Source organism: Sminthopsis crassicaudata, chromosome 5 (assembly GCF_048593235.1).
Source record: "Sminthopsis crassicaudata isolate SCR6 chromosome 5, ASM4859323v1, whole genome shotgun sequence".
Classification (NCBI taxonomy): Eukaryota; Metazoa; Chordata; class Mammalia; order Dasyuromorphia; family Dasyuridae; genus Sminthopsis; species Sminthopsis crassicaudata.
The window spans coordinates 139,883,155-139,901,150 of record NC_133621.1 but is presented as its reverse complement, the minus strand read 5'-3'; positions in this window follow the sequence as shown (position 1 = coordinate 139,901,150).

The window sequence follows — 17,996 nt, the reverse complement described above, 5'->3', positions numbered from 1 at the left end:
AAAGGGTTCTCTCAATCTTCCAGTTTTACCAAAAATGATCAAGTAATTCTGATTGTTTTACTTTTTGCTAATGTATTAATGGTCTATTAAAGTAATTAAAATAGTAGAGTTAATAGGTCTGAAAAATTGCTTTGGAAGTAAAATGTTTAATATACAATACATTTTAAAAGGTTTTATATTTAGTTTTCTCATACCATATCACAAATTCAGAGCAGGAGGGGGTCTTATTGGTCATTTAGTCCAAGTCCCTCAGAGTTGACTCCTGAGAGTCTTGTAGTCATCTAGGGCCCTGCAACACTTGCTTAGTATGCTTATTAGAAAATTTTACTCTCTCCATGTGGTTTATTCTAATCCCGGATATTTATAAGATGAATTTAATTTAACTAAGCAAACTGATGAGATAAAATTTCTAGAAATACCTTCACAAAGCATTGTTTTTAATTCATGGGAAAGTCTAATGATTATATATTTCAAAAATGGCCACACCTCATAGAACTTTCATTGTACAATATAAATGAGTTGTTTAGAATTCATGAGATGAATGTTGAACCATATTGAGAGTCTTTTTCTATTTCTAAAATTATAGAAATATGGTGTTCTGTTTAAAAAGGTCTGTAAAATATGTTATGTTTTTTATTAATACCAAAATATGCTCTGGAGTGGACCAGTGAATCATTGTTTACAGTTACTCAAATTGTAATTGAATTGAATAATTGAAAATTACATTACTGACACTACTTCCTGGCAACCTTCTCCCTTGGGATGTATCATTTATTCATACCAATTAAATGAGTCCCTATGCCACTGCTTTGCAAATCAGTTTTACCAGAAATGATCAAATAATTCTGATTGTTTTAGTTTTTTGCTAATGTATTAAGAGTCTGTTAAAGTAATTAAAATGGTAGAGTTAATAGGCCTGAAAAATTATTCTGGGAGTAAAATGTTTAATACACGGTACATTTTAAAAATGTTTTAGATATAGTTTTTCCCATACCATATCACAAAGTTATAATTCAAGTCAGGAACAGGAGTTATTGGTCACTTATTCCAACTCCCTCATTTTATAGATAAGAAAACTAAGGGCCAGAGAGAAGCAAATTGTCTAAGGTAACATAGACAGCAAGGAGTACAATTCAAACTTGAACTATGGGCCTTGACCTCTAAATCCATTGCCTTTAAATGGTTTCATTTCTCCATTTCACCTGCTCCAACTTGAAAACATAACAAGTAAACTGGATTGAATGAAAATTCCATAAGCTCCATAACTTATACCGCTCTAACATTTTAATGAGCATTTACCATTTAGATTCATTATTCTCTTTTTCTGCTCTTCATTTTAGGGCAGAATTGATCTTGTGTTCTTTCCTTTGGAGTTTAATCTGGCATGTAATGTGTACCAAAACAACAAAACTTAAAGATTGAACCTGAGATAGATTGTGAATCTATTACTTGAGGGCCAGTCTAACTAAATTTAAAGAGACTCAGTACCATATTGACTGGATATTTCATCTACAGCAAATCTTAAAAGAGAATCAAGGATCTAGATAAGAAAAGCAATTTCCAAATTTGGCAGCAATGGGGCCAAATCTGGAAGACCATGGCCCCATAGGATGGGAAAAAATAAATGATTATTAGCCTAAAGAAAGGGATAATCATTTAATGGTAGATCACTTGCCATATTACTTCATGGCTACAGGTCTTTGGTAATGTTAGGAAAGAATACAGCTGTGGAAATATAAATAAGTTAATCCTATTTACTCTTAATTCTGCCACTATCATTAAGTTCTTGGACAAGCTAAGCATCTAGATTTTTGTTTCCTCATATGTCAAAATCAAAGGGCAAACTAAATCAGTGGTCTCCAAACCAATTATATTGTGCATCTTTATCAGTTAAAAGTGCTTTGGATATATCCTAATATATTAGTTATATGTATATATATTATATTGATATAATTATAATATATTATGTATTTATATAATAAAATTATTTACTTATTATAATTATATTAATACATTCTCTATACATGTACTTCGAGGACTTTGAGAACTGCTTACCATACACAAAAATAATCTAAGGGAAAGGGAAAGAGTGGGGATACTGAGGTATGTGTGCAGGATATTTTCCTAACGGTAACTAGTTGGGATCTTGCAAAATGGACAAAGTAAGGGAAGGATTTATGTAAGTGTTATATTGGAGATAAACCCTATGATTGGTTATAACAGAGCAGGATTCAGTCCATCTTCCCATTCTTTCATTGACTGATTACATATCCTTTGAGGTCAGACCATGATCATGCAGGGGATCATACCCTCCACTTTGAAATACTTGACAATTTAGGATTCTTTCAACATTAAATTTTAACCTTGAACATATAATTTCATTACATTATTTTTTTCACATGTAAAAGCAATTTTTAGCTTGTACTTTGAAAATTTTTGAGTTCCACATTTCCTCCTTCTTCCTCACTCATTGAAAAGGCAAGAAATTTGACACAGTTTATACACATACATATTATATTATAAATCTCAGATACACCTGTAACACTACTGTGATAGGAGAAAGTGAAGATAGATTAAGAAGTCACTTGGTAAGGTAAAAGAAGATTGTAAAAAGCTTAACATAAAAAAACAAAACAAATCCTAAGATCTTGGCAACTGGCATCATCACTTCCTAGCAAAAAGTGGAAAAGAAATGGAAGCAAGTCAGATTTTATATTCTTGGGCTAAAAAATCACTGCAGATGGTGATTATAGCCATGAAATTAAAAGACACTTATTATTTGGAAGAAAAACTATGGCAAATATGGACAGCATACTAAAAAGTAGAGACATCATCTTGCCAACAAAAGCCTGTATAATCAGAACTTCAGGAAAGCTGGGCACTACAGAACTGACACTTGAATTGTGGTGCTGGGGAAGAATTTTGTGAGTTCCTTGGAGAGCAATATTTAAAAGAAATTAATTCAGGTTATGCACTAGATAGTAAAATACTGAAGGTAAAGCTTAAATACTTTGGCCACATAATGAGAAGACAAAACTCTTTGGAAAAGATCCTGATGTTGAAAAAGATTGATGGCAGAATAATAATAATAAAAAAAAGAATGGCATGGGATGAGGAGTAATGTCATAGAAATAATGAATATAAATTTGGACAAACTTTGAGAGGTAGTGGAGAATAGAATAGAAGGGCTTGATATATTATAGTCAATTACAGTTAAAAATAGTTGGACACAACTGAATGGCTGAACAAAAACAATACATGTACAGTCAGGTAAAAACATTTCCACATTGGCAATGTTGCAAAAGAAAACACAGACCAAAAAAAAAAAAAAAAAGATAAGCCCAAAGTAAAATAAAGAAAGCAATCCTGATTCCATCAGCTTTTTCTCTGGATGTGGATAGCATTTTTCATCATTGTTTTAGATCATTGTATTGCTGAGAATAGTTGTCATTTACAGTTGATCATCATACAACATTGCTGTTACTATGATACAGTGTACTCCTGGATTTGTTCACTTCACTTTGCATTGGTTCTTATAAAGATTTTTGTGAAACTATCCTGCTCATAATTTTTCATAGCACAATAGTATTCCATCACAATCATATGCTGCAACTTGTTAAACCATTCAGCAATTGACAGGCATCCTCTCAATTTCCAATATTTTGTTATCACAAAAAAGGCACTATGAATATATTTGTACATAGAGAACCTTTTCCATTTTTAAACAAATATCTTTGGGATGCAATCTGGAAGAACAAAAAGTCACAAATTTTTAGGCAGTTAATGAAGAGAAAAGCAAATGAACGTGGCCTAGTTGTGCCAGACCTAAAAGTGTATGAGAAAGCAGTGGTCATCAAAACCATTTGGTACTGGCTAAGAAATAGAGTAGACAACTAATGGAATATGGTAGGGTCACAGGACAATATAGTCAATAACTATAATAATTTAGTGTTTGAGAAACCCAAAAACCCCAGCTTTTGGGTTAAAAACTCACTATTTGACAAAAGCTACTGGGAAATTTGGAAATTAGTATGGTAGAAACTAGGCATTGACTCTCCTCTAACACTGTAAACCAAGATAAGGTTAAAGTAAGTTCATGATTTAGACATAAAAAGATATTATAAGCAAATTGGAAGAACAAAAGATAGTTTACCTTTCTGATCTGTGGAGAAGGAAGACATTTGTGGCCAAAGAAGAACTGGAGTACATTGTTGAATACAAAATATATGATTATGATTATATGAAGTTAAAAAGTTTTTGTGCAAAAAACCCCAATGCAGACAAAATTAGAAGGGAAGCAATGAACTGGAAAAATATTGCCTTCAAAGGTTCTGATAAAGGCTTTATTTCTAAAATATAAAGAGAATTGGCTCAAATTTATAAGAATTCAAACCATCCTCCAATTGATAAATGGTCAAGTGATATAAACAAACAATTTTCAGATGAAGAAATTGAAGCTGTTTCTAATCATATGAAAAAAGATACTCAATCACTATTGATCAAAGAAATGCAAATTAAGACAACTCTGACGTACCACTACATACCTTTCAGATTGGTTAAGATGATAAGAAAAGAAAATGATGAATGTTAGTGGGGATGTGAGAAAACTGTGACACTATTATATTGCTGATGGAATTGTGAATGGATCCAGCCATTCTGGAGAGCATTTTGGAACTATGGTCAAAGGGCTATCAAAGTGTGTACCCTTTGATCCAGCAAGTTTGGGCTTGTATCCCAAAGAAATCATAGAGGAGGAAAAGGGACTGATGTGAAAATATGTCTGTGGCACCCCTTTTTGTGATAGCAAGAAACTGTAAACTGAGTGGATGTTCATCAGTTGTAAAATGGCTTAATAAGTTGTGATATATGAATGTTGTGAAGTATTAATTTTCTCTAAGAAATCATAAGCAGTGTAATTTCAGAGAGGCCTGGAGAGACTTACATGAACTGTTGCTAAATGAAATGAGCAGAACCAGATTATAGGAAGATCAATTCTGACAGAAATGGATTTTTTCAACAAATGAGATGATCCAGGCCAGTTCCAATCTGTACCCAAAGAGAGGACTGTGGCAACTGAATATGGATAACAACATAGCATTTTCACTCTTTTTATTGTTGTTTGCTTGGATTTTGTTTACTTTTTAATTTATTTTTTTCCTTTTTTATCTGATTTTGCTTATTCAGCATAATAATTGTAGAAAAAATATATATACATATATACATATATATATATATATATATATATATATATATATATAAGAATTACACATGCTTGACATATATTGAATTATGTGCCTTCTGGGGGAAGGAGAGAAAATTTGGTACGCAAAGTTTTGCAAAAATTGAAAAATTATCCATGAATATGTTTTGAAAATACAAAGCTTTAATAATAAATTAATAATAATAAAAAGAAGAAAGCCAAATTATTAGTATCAAAAATGAAAGATAAATTCACAAATGAAGAGAAAATTAAAACAATTATTAGGAGATAAAAAAAAGAAAGGAGGATTAGAAATACACATTCCCCTTAAGCACTGTTTTGGCTGCATGTCATAAATTTTGGTATGTTATCTTACTGTTGCATTTTCTTTAATAAAATTATTGATTGTTTCTATGATTTGTTCTTTGACCCACTTATTCTTTAGGATTAGATTATTTAGTTATCAATTAATTTTTAATCTATGTTTAATTTATATTACAGCCCTTTATTGAATCTAATTTTATTGTATTATTGTCTTAAAATGATTCATTTAATAATTCTGCTTTTTTGTGAAAAATGCATAGATGAAAAAATATTCCAAACACATAGTAAAATGGCCATTATACTATAAGATCCTGACAACAGCCAGCTAAATAATTAATCTCCATTATTGGAGAAAATTTTTAATAGTGATCAATAACACAAAAATAGCATCTATCATCTCATTTCCGGCAAGGATCTGTGATTTTTTTTGTGGAAAAGTACTTTTAACCTAAACAAATATATCCTTAAATTTCATCTTTATGTCAGTGCCCCTTTATTTTAAATCATGGTGTTTCAGATTTGGACATATCACTTTATACCTGAGGGCCTTAATTTCTTTACCTGTAAAATAAAAGGATTAAACAATAACTTTCATAGTGTTCTTCTAGTGCTAAATCTATGATTTTGTGATCCTCAGTAAAATATTTTCAGTTTTTATAAGGAAAAGAACTCTGTAACCTAACATCTTGTCCCCTAATAGGACTTCTGATTAGGCAGAAAATCTGGTAGAGTTTCTGGAATCATTGTATCTTACTAGTGAGAGATTAAAAACATAAAAACATAAATGAAAAGTCTAATTTGATACTTTTCTATATGTGTGAAAATTCCATGCATGGATTATTGAAAAATTTTAGCTGTGTGAAGTGAAAATCCAACTGAGACAATAAACTTTTTAAAACTGTAGCTGTTTTCTATAACTGTATCGCCAAATATTAGAAGCACAAAAGATCTACTTAGATTTTAATGCAGTTATATGAATTAATAGTCTAAATCTAAACAAAAATATAGCCAACTTGTAAATAAGTAATTATTAAAATGTTAAATGACAAAAGAAATATGGCACATCATGTTTTAAACAGAAAGGAATTGACAGAGAGATTAAATTAAAAGCTATGTTTGTTTAGGTTAAAAGTGCCACTCTACAAAAATAAAAAGCATAGATTCTTCCTAGAAATGAAATAATAAATCCTATTTTTGTGTTATTGATGGCTATTAGAAAATTCATTCAATATTGTAGATTAATTATATAGGTAGGTCTAGTCAGGATCTTATGGTATAGTGGCCATGTTACCATATTAATCACCTGCCAAGGTTTGGTGAATATGATTTCCAATGCTTAATTACCAAGTATTAGCACAATTGATTTTTAAAAAAAATTAACCACTTCACTGCTATACAGAATACAATTGAGTAAAGAAATATCACACAGATGTGCTGCCAGAAACCATGCTTTCCTGAATATCAGCCTCTTTCTAGTATTTCAATTACATTTGCATGGAATCAATAGCTTGAATCACCTACTATTATACTTCAATAATTCAGGGAGCCATGATTTTGTCCATTTATATACTTCTGCTATTAACATAAGTCTTGATCCCTCCATTCTTAAGTATATGAATTGCAGGAGTTTGAGGGGACCTTAAATATTCATAATATACTGACCATCCATCTGCTCTCTGATCACAGTTTGGGATCAGACCTTTATTAGTTTGGTAAAATCTTCCATAGATTGTATTATACTCTCATAACCTTAAAGAACCTAGTTATTTCCATGCCATCCTCCCCTCCCCTCTTCATCCTTCCACTTCCTATCTTATCTTTCTCCTTTTATTCCAGATTAGTAAATTAAATCACCATTTAGTAAATTAGATATATCAAAGACATTCAGGAAATAGAATTTGGATTAAAAAACATACCTGGAAAAATGCTTACATAGGAGACTAGTCCTGCTACCTTTATTTGATCAATATTTAGAACTTCCCAAATAGTGCCTTAGATTTGCTGGAATGACCTTTGAATTCTTCTTTCCTCTACTATAGATACATAACCCAAAGCTATCCTTTAGTAACATAGCTTCAATTTTTCTTGTTTTTGTGCTTCCTCTTCTCTCTATTTCTAGAATGGGCTTCTCTACACTTTAGTTATTCCAGTATTGAGAATATTTTTGATTATTCAGCTTTTGTTTAACAAACCAACTAACTTCTTCGTATCAATGGACAATGGGATTTGGCATATTGAATGTCACCTCTAACAAACAACTCAAATATCATCTTCTCTGTGAACCTTCTATAATACCCCTATATTATTACATTTTCCCCTTTATTCTCTCAGAAAACAACTTGATAATCCATTACATACGTGTGTATCCATATCTGTTTATTTGTCATTTTCCAGCTAAATAATAAACCCTATGAGGGTAGGGACATAAACTTTATGATTTTTCTCACACCTTTATAGTACATAGCACAAGGCTCTATAGATAGTAACTATTTAATAAATGTCTGTGGAACTACATTGAATATGAAATAATGCTTTCTTGAGTCCTGAATATTAGTATGAGTTTTCTCCAAAGTGTGGAAATAACCCGAGAAACTGCTCTTCTGGGTCTTAATATTTATTACTTATACCCACTATGGATTTGGTGCTATCCAAACAAAGTTGCTTCTTAAAGTAATGGAAATATTCTTTCAGAGAATATTTTTCAAGACACCCTAGCTTTCTTTGGAGGATGTCCTCACTTCTAATTGACTCTCTATGTCTATTTGAGTTTACTATTCCAATTATTCAAGTGGAATGTTAGAGATAAATTTAGTTATAAACATAGATGGAAAATGATCCATGGGCCTTTGCATTTTATAAAGATTGCTTGATTTATCAATGGACAGTTAGTTGAATTGGCTAGAACATCATGTTAATGAAGTTGTGTTTGGATTCTGTTCTCACAAATGCAAATTAACTTTTTCTGTTCATGACCACAGATGGTATCCTTAATTCTGGTCAGCATGCTCACAAATTAATGTCATTAGTTATAAGGGAAAGCAGGCAGGAAGTATGGAAGAATCAATTCAAATATATCAAGCTACTGGGGAAAGAAATGACTGAAAGGACATAAGGCAGTTTGTCAGTAATGTTACATTTGATAGACCAGAAATAATATATGCTTGTTCTTTTCTGCCATTTGGTGGGGTAAGAAAAAAAGAGTGTCATCCTCAGCATCTCTCCACCATCAGTCACCCGTTTCATCTCTCCGCCCTTGTGGGCCCCTTCTTTCAATGGTGAATTACTGAGAATCTCCACTTTGGGGTAGAGCCCAGACCAGTCATTGGTAGTTTTTCATTCTTCTCTACTATATACCAATAAGAGTGCTTAATTATACCCCTCTACAATTTGCTTTTCAAGCCTCTTTTTAACGTGTTGCCTTCTGTCATTAGAATGTATGATTTTTGCTTGTGTTTCTATTCACATCTATGGCATAAATACTTAATAAATGCTTCTTGGATTACATAGTTTTTAAGATAAGATTTCTATGTCTCTTGGTTTTGCTTAAGAGCCTTTTTTTTTTTGTTTGTTTTGTTTTGTTTTGTTTTGTTAAAGAAAGGTATGTGTAGGGGCAGCTAGGTGGCGCAGTGGATAGAGCACCAGCCTTGAATTCGGAGGACCCGAGTTCAAATTTGGTCTCAGACACTTAACACTTCCTAGCTGTGTGACCCTGGTCAAGTCACTTAACCCCAGCCTCAGAAGGAAAAAAAAAAAAAAAAAAAAAGAAGGGTATGTGTGTGAGAGAGAGACACAGAGAGAGAGAGAAAGAGAGAAATCCAGAAATGTTTATTACATTAAAACAAAATTCACTGATAAAACTGTAATAATAATAATAATAATAAAATTAAAAAGATAACAAATGGCTTTTAAGATAAATAAGGGTAAGTAGTGACTATTTCTAGGTTCATTATGTAGCCATTATCATCAGCCACCATTATTCTTCAGCATTGCTATGGATACCAATAGAAAGTAATATCTTCCTATCTAGATCTTAAAGATTCTAGACTCTAGGGAGTTTTTGCCTGGAACCAGATCTTCTATTTTACTTTCCTGACATTCTAAACTATGTCTCTTACGCTGCAGTCATCATCCACATTTCTACCCAGAATGTGTTCTGACCCAGAATGCTCAACTTCCATTGCTAAAATCTCACTTCACCTTGGCCCAAATCATTCTCCATATAACTTTTTTCCAGCTGTCTACACACTATGCTGTCACAAGCATTGTTAACTCCCTTCCAGTTTTCTTTTATATGTTATTTTATTCTTACATTCTAATCTTTTATTAGGATACAAGCTAGAGACACCAAGGACTAAACTAGAATGGCAAGTCTACAGGAACATTATAACATAGAGTCTAGTGAAAGTGTCACCTAAGAAGAACTTCATGAAGATTCCTCAAAGGGTGAAAAAGGTATAGTAAAGGACAATGAGGAATTTTAAGTTACTCCTAGGAGTGCCACATATACAATATAAAGTTGAGCAACTTTCCCTATTTGTGTATCTGTAGATACCCTAGTAAATATTCCTTACTAAAATCTAATCCAATCTCTGGGTGGTAATCAATGAAGAAGATGATGTATAGGAGCTATTGAACAACACTAAAAAAATTCTTAGTCCTTTAGTGTTATTTCTACAATCATGAGGAAAGCAATAGTTCAGTAATCTTTTGGGGATTCAACTGACCAGTGAAAGCTGGAGTGGAGAGAATAAGCCCCCGAAAAGCAGCTATACTTTAACTTTGTCTGGAATAATTTTGGGGACCTTTATATTGTAAGGAACTACTGCAAATGTTCTTTTAGGATGTTATTAAGGGATACCTTAATTTCAGGGATATGTTAGAGCATAAATAAAATTTTTTCTTTTATACATTTTGACTGTAACTATTCCAATTTTCCAGTAGATTTCTTTTTACAAACCAGGTCAATTCTTTTGAGAGAGCCTTTTTTAAAGGTGATTAAATGCATAAATACTGCTTTGCAAGTAATGAGGCAAACTATGAACTTGTACATTTCTAAAATACCAATGATACCACCTTACCTACAGAACACAATAATAGCACATACATATTTGCTTTCCTTTTTTCTTTTGATTTTTAGACTGTTCTAGATATTTTTCTGATATATTATAAATTCAGATATCTCATCTGAGATTCTTATGTATATCAAGCACATATTATAAGATTTATCTCTTGGCCTTTGAAACTCTGAGAAATTTACCATAAAGGTTTAATTTATTATTTGGGAGCTTTTTTCTTTGGGAATTTCTGAGTATATTCTATTTTTAAAATTAAACTCTTTGTTGTAATGAAGGACATGTCAACCTCCAGTGAAATTCTCTATAGGTTTCAAAAATTCCTGGAGAAAATTTGAAAGTCCAGTGTTTCAGGGACCTTGAGGAATAGTCCATGATTAAAATCTGACTTTTGTTTATTAGTCCAAAACATGGAGGCTCCTAAGTGAGAAGTGGAAAGAATGAATGAATGAATGTTTTTATTCCCACCCTGGACTAAGGGCTAGTTTGTTGCTTGTTGTAGTACTTGGTATTCAATTGAACTCAAAATAGAGGGGTTCTTCAAGGGCAGAAATTGAGGGTAAGACCCCTACTTCCATGGTGTCAGAGGATCCTTGTTATACACTATCACCAGGACCATTTAATTTGGTTTCTCACTTGAAAGGAGACTTTCATTCAACTCCAGGCATTTATTCCCCATGGGAAGAGCCCCTCATGCTCTGGGAACTTAGTGGTTATCCTGTAGACTTAATTGTATAAAACTTTTGCTTTTTTTAAAAAAATGTTTTGGGATCGATGCAGAGCTTTGCAAATACCAAGATTTGCAGAAACCTATGAGAGTTTGGTAATCATAACCTTGTTAAACTGCATCATATAACTTCAGACCAGACAAATATGGTAGTATTACCTTCTTGTGAAAAAGGTTAATTTTCCAGTACTTTATGAATTATGTCACATAGATTCTTTAGTATAAGGCACTGCACAATTATTGAATCCTTTCTAAGTCATTATAAAACAATCTAGGGCTTGGGAAAAAGAACTTCCACAACATTAATTCAGTCAGTTTGCTAGGGACAACAGATGTTCACCTGTGGGGACAGTAAAGGGTGGAAGTTTGTCTAGTCAAACAGTCAATAAAAGGACTAAGTTTTAATCAGCTTTGGAGAGGAATAAAGTAATTTGATCATTGGTTCAAATTACATAGGAATATTTTAGAATATGTTGAAAGAATCTGAGGCATCTCTGGACCTATAGATAATGGAGCACATAACACAAAATAATAAGGTAAGGATTCAGTCTAAATCCTCTAACAGCAAGTTGGCCTACTTTGCATTCTATTATACTCCTTTCCTTATTTCCAAGTCTAGTACCTTATAAACTATGCCAGTATTAAATGATTCCAAGAGAAAACTTTTATTTTTCACATTTTAAAATCCATTTAATTTTATCAAGTAATTTTTATAAAATAAAATCTGATAACATAGTAATGATATCTAATAATATGGCCAATTTGGAGCCTTAGAAATATAAGGATACTGAAGATTTTGGTTTCTGGTCTCTAAAGTAGATTTTCCCTGAAGAATCATATGGGCTAATAAGTTTATTGTTCGTAAAGCGTTTAGACCCTTTGGAAAATTATATCCTTCATGAAAGCAGTTATTCTTTGTTCTAAAATAGAGACAGTGAGGGGGTACAGTGGATAGAGTTCTGGGCCTGGAGTGAGGAGGACCTATGTTCAAATGTGGCCCTAGTCATTTACTAGCTGGGCAGGGCACTTAACTCTGGTTGTCTCATTTTCCTCATCTGTAAAATGAGTTGGAAAAAGAAATGGCAAATCACTCTGGTATCTTTGCTAAGAAAGCCCTACGACTCTGTCTGACAGGACTGAAAGGACTGAACAATAGCAAGAATATTAGCTGTCCTGTTTGGTTAATAGACATGTAGTTCCCTTAGGTCTTATACCTAGAACTAGGACAAAGCTTTTGTTAACTCTAAAGCAAGGTACTCCTTTAGTGTTATTGAAAGTTTGGATTTTTTCACTGTAGCACATGATACTTGACTTGACAAAACAAACAAACACACAAAAAAACCCTTACATCTACTTTCAATAGACTGAACACTTTTTGGGGATTAAAAATAAGTTCATGTGTAAATATATCTCTTCTAAGACTTGCCTATCCTTAATTCATTCAAGGGCTCTTTCACTTGCTATAGGGATAGCACTATATGACACTTATACAGTGCCAGAAATTTGATGATAATAGTCATTTCATAGTCATTGCCTTTCTAGGAATTTTCAAGATCTCTTAGTGAACCTTATTCTCTTTTTGAACAAGTCAGTGGATGCTTGACTTTTCAGTAAAGAGACATAATGCTGGTGCCAGAGATTACTCTCCCTTTTAACTATTGTTGTTCAGATACTCTGAAAAGCAGAACATGAAAACAGTTATACTTTTATTGTCTCTTGTCTATTAATTTTCCACAAAACAATATTACTATGGATTCCTAACAACTTATAATTGAATTATACAATATTCAGTGGCAGCGGTGTGCCACAAGTCAGTCTCCTGTGGGATGCAACATAAAAGCCAATTTCATTACGGTTTTGTATTACAATTTCTTCATCATTGCAATACATCATTTGTATTAGTTACAACATGGCCTTGCTCTTAAGGATGCTTAGAATATGGACAGGCATACCAATTCCCTGGGAAAATATTTCCTCAGGAAAAGGCTCATTGAGAATATGCTCCTGGAATGTATTGAAATACCTGGGCCAAATTTTATGATGCTAAATGAAAAGGCATTTATTAAGCACCTATTATGTGTTAAGAACTATGGTAAAAGTTTGAGATACAAGTAGATATATACCAATATAGTCCCTGCTTTCAAGGAGTTCACATTTTAATTCATAGAAACCTCTTTAACCTGGAAATTTACTCCACTCTTGGATTACTTCTCACCTTGGAAGTACTACTTACCTCAGCAGTTTCTCCCAGAACCACCATTTTAAGAGGGAAGCATAAAAGGAGGTGTTTCTTTGTCTCCAGATAGCATTCTTTCTCTCTGTTCCAGCACCTGAATAACTTAATTCCTCTCTTTTCACTTTTTCAGCTGCCTTTTATGTGTTGTCTTTCCTCATTAGAATATAAGCTTCTTTTTTTTTCTCATTTAAATATTCCCAGTGCTTAGCATACAGACTGCAACATGGTACTTAATACCTGTTTGTTGACTTGAAGTCAGATGGAAAGGCCCAGTCATCCTTAGGATGAAGCAGCAAAGGACATAATAATGTCTTCTTTTATGCAAAATGATAAAAGCCATATCCATTTCTGATGCTGAACCATATGACATTGCCAAAGACTCTGATAGGGAGAACATTATTTTACAGACTCAGCAGCTGTGGCTGCTGAGAAGGAGGGGTCTGAAGCATCTGCTGAGGAAGTTGCCAGGCTGTGTCTAAATACATCTCCCCTGGATGAAAACTGAAATGGTCAGGCTGTTAGTAGGATTTTGGGCTAGGGCTGACAGCTGGGGTACATTGGTAGTTCTCAGACACTTAAGGATAGAGTAGCTTATCTAGCCTGAAAAAAAAGTTTAATTGTTGTGTTTTATTGAATAAATAATTATGGTTTATTCCCACTTTGGGAAGATTCTGTCTCTTGTAATTAAGTACAACTAATAACAGTCACCTCATCTGAACATACACGCAACATTTAGCATCTGTAGCACCCCCTTTTTAAAGAATTAAGAGAAACTTATCTTTTCTCCCTTTTTCCCTCTCCTCTATACTACTAGAGAGAGGAAAAGATTAAAGTCAAGTTTTTTTTTTAATAATAAATTTACATTGTCAAACAAAACAAATCCCCTGAAAAAATATACATATGTATATGAAGTTCTGTAACCTGAATCTATCACCTTTCATAACTGATGGCTTGTTTCATCATAGGTTTCTGGAATCATGAATGGGCATTGTATAGTTTTCAGAGCTTTCAAATTTTTTTTTGCTTTTGCGGTATTATTATATAAATTGTTTTGGTTCTGTTTTTCTTTTTCTTTATCAGTTAATGATAATAAACTACATATATATGTATATATATATATTAATAAAAATAAGCCATATAATCCATTTTTATATTGATGTTGTAGTCTAGTTTATCCTATTTCTGCTTATTTTATTTCTCCAGAAATTCCATTTCTTGGATGAGAGCTGGGGAGTGGTGCATGTGTGGTTAGGGTTGGAAGCAGAACTTATCCTCTGAAGGGTACCACAAAGCCTAGGGATTTTAGGTCCTAGGCCCTTGGCTGTCGTTAGTAGAATAAAAGGGGAAATTGGATCTAAGTGGTGGTAGTTTGACCTACCTGGCACATGTTATTTCCTTTATCTTTCTCATGACAGCTAGGCTGATTTTTCTGCCCTGTTGATATCAGTAAGTTGACAGATGCTATTATTTTTCGGAGTAGTGGGAAGCCTCTCCACATAATTTTCTGGATTATGTCAGCATTATGTAAGCATGCATAGTTGTATGAATATATTGCTATTTGTGTTGCTTGTGAGCATATCTGCTCATGGGTGACAATCAGTTGATATTAGTAGCTATTAATTTTCACTGGAATAAACTATTTCAGATTATTTTCCTACATAGACTCCTGCTTTATAATGTATGTCTTAAAGGAAAAAAAAACAAAAGTGCTTATGTGTCTGCATATATAACATATATGTATATATACATATATATATATATACTCACAAATATACATATTTATATTAATATGCACATAATCCTGTAATACCTAGTCCTCCACTTCCCTCTTCTCCCAGGAGTTATCCTCTAAATATTTTTTTCATCTTTCTTCCAACATTTTATTTATTCCCAAGCAGAATATCTTTTAGGATTTTCCTTTTCCTTTCTTTTAATCTACTTTGTATATCAATTGCAGGTCTTCCCTGGAAGACCCATAGGCAAGTGACTTTCATAAGTCAGACTCTTACTGTGGCCCAGCATTGATAAATGTAGAGGTAAAATAGGCATTTTTGTGAATGGGGCAGATAGACCCAATGTTAGCTATCACTTCTTTAATATATTTGCAAGTATAAGCATATGAAGCTGCTATCATTAATGTTGATTTGATTAACTTCCTTTCATTGTTTTTCAATAATGTTCAGTGAGGACAGTATAGCAAAAGCCACTTAACATAAATATTGTGTAGAGTTTGACAAAGTAAATTTGTTTGTGAGAAAGATTCCAACATCACTGAGTGAAAAGGATTTCAGTATTTTATAATCCAACTGAACTAGCTCTTTTTATAACAACAAACTGTCAGAAATAAATTTCTCACTTCTATTATCTTGCTCTAGCTGAGAGTGAAGGTAAGATAGTGAGAAACAGGGGCTGAAGAAGTGAAACACATTCCTTTTTGCTGAAAGATTACTCCAGGAAGCAATATGCATTGATTGAAGTATATCTGATATTTCTGTGGCTTTGGCACTTAGTAGGTACCTATGGTGAAAGTCTCAAGGCTCTGGAAAGGATACAGCCAGGATAAATAGTGGTCTTTGTACATTATTATTTTCCTATTAATTTGGATCCAGAAGAATGACAGCTAGAATTATTTAAGCCCAGGCTTGATGTGAATATCTTAGGTGCACACAGTGAATATATCCATAATTCATTCTTGCTTAGTTTTTGATACTGGAGAAATCTAAGGAGGTAAGATAAGAAGGCAGTCATTGTCCCAGAAGGAACCACTAGACTTAGTAAGGTCCCACAGAGGACCTGGTAGTGTTTTGTTTATTGAATAGAATTCTTTGAAGACTGAATAAAAAAGTGGTGTAATCATTAAAACCAATCTACTCTCTCAGAAATGGATTTAGTGGGGGATAAGTTAAAACCATTCATTTCATTTAACTACTTCATCTACTGCACCAGGAAATGTATATACAGGAATTTAAAGGTAATATTAATGTAACATTTTCAAATACAGTTTCTCCCAATCAGAAAATGATAAAACAGAGATCTTCAGATGAATTTTACCACTGAATTTTACACATTAAAAACAGTATTCATATGTACTAATCACTCTTATTGGTGACATTTTTGAAAGATTTTCCTTCTCCCTTCCTTATAATAGTAATCTTTTGAAATATTGTTTTTCATTTTTTGGGGGGGTAAAGCTTTGAGACCATTAAGGTATATGAATGAAGATAATTATCAGCTATTTATAAATTGATGCTCTAATAACAATATACAGTATTACTGCTCCCTGCTCTCCCTGAAAAAATTTCCTAATTTGCTTGCATCTACAAAAGTAACATATTCAAATAACATTGAATTGAAACTCAGGTATCTTAGTATGTTTTCATAAAAGTTTTCCCCATTTGATAGAATGATTACTCAATGATGTGTTTTTGCAAGAGGATGGAGTTGGCAAGATCTTGGGAGAGGAAATATCTTCTTGTTAGGAAAAAAGGAGACATGTACTTCCAGATTCTCCTCAGGGAGAGATCCCTAGAAAGAGAAAAAAGACTTTTCAGGAGCCAGTGTGCCAACATAGTCTTGGATTTCAGTTTGCCTTTAGAGACTTGAGGGAATTTTTGCTTAAGATAAGCTTTGATATAAAAGATTTGGTTGAGTTGAGATATCACACTCCCAGTGGAAGAATTTTTATTCTATGTATTGTCTGGTATGTCCTAATCTGTATACTTCTCTGATTTCTGATGGCTATCTATTTAGAGAACTATTATTTCACTATTTATTGGTTTAGTCTTTTATGTAATATCTTATGGAAAGGGATTCAAGTATTTAAACAGAAGTTTGGAACATTTTTTCCCCACCAAATTTGATTATGCAAAATATCATCACAAATAATGTCTAGTGAATAAATCCATTAATCAAAGCAGAAAGAAAACAAATCAGAGACTATCAATATATTCAATTATGTCAGTCTATTCATAAAATGAATAAGCTTTCCCACTGGGAGTGAGATATCTTAGCACAACCAAGTTTCTTATTTCACTTAAGAGGAAATTCCCCAGTCTCTAGGAAGACAACCTAGAAATCAGGACATATGTATTTGCTAACTAAATATTTCTTGCTTGCCAAAGCATTTGTTCTCTTTACAGGAGTCTTTCCCTGAAGAGAATGTAAATCTGAATGTCTTTGTTTGAAAGAAAACAAGAGTATCTCCTCTCTCCTTTCATACAACTATACAGATATGAGTTCTTTCCATCAAAAATGTCTTACGAAAATTCACCAGGCTTGAACTCCAAAATATCATGCATCTGTTGTTCTCACATCATTTAAAAAAGGGTCATTTAAAGACACCCCCCCAGTTCACATATGTTGATGGAAGGTTTCTCACCTTTTTAGCTCGTTGCTCTCATGTAGGGTATCTGGGAAACTCATATCACCCAATGTGGC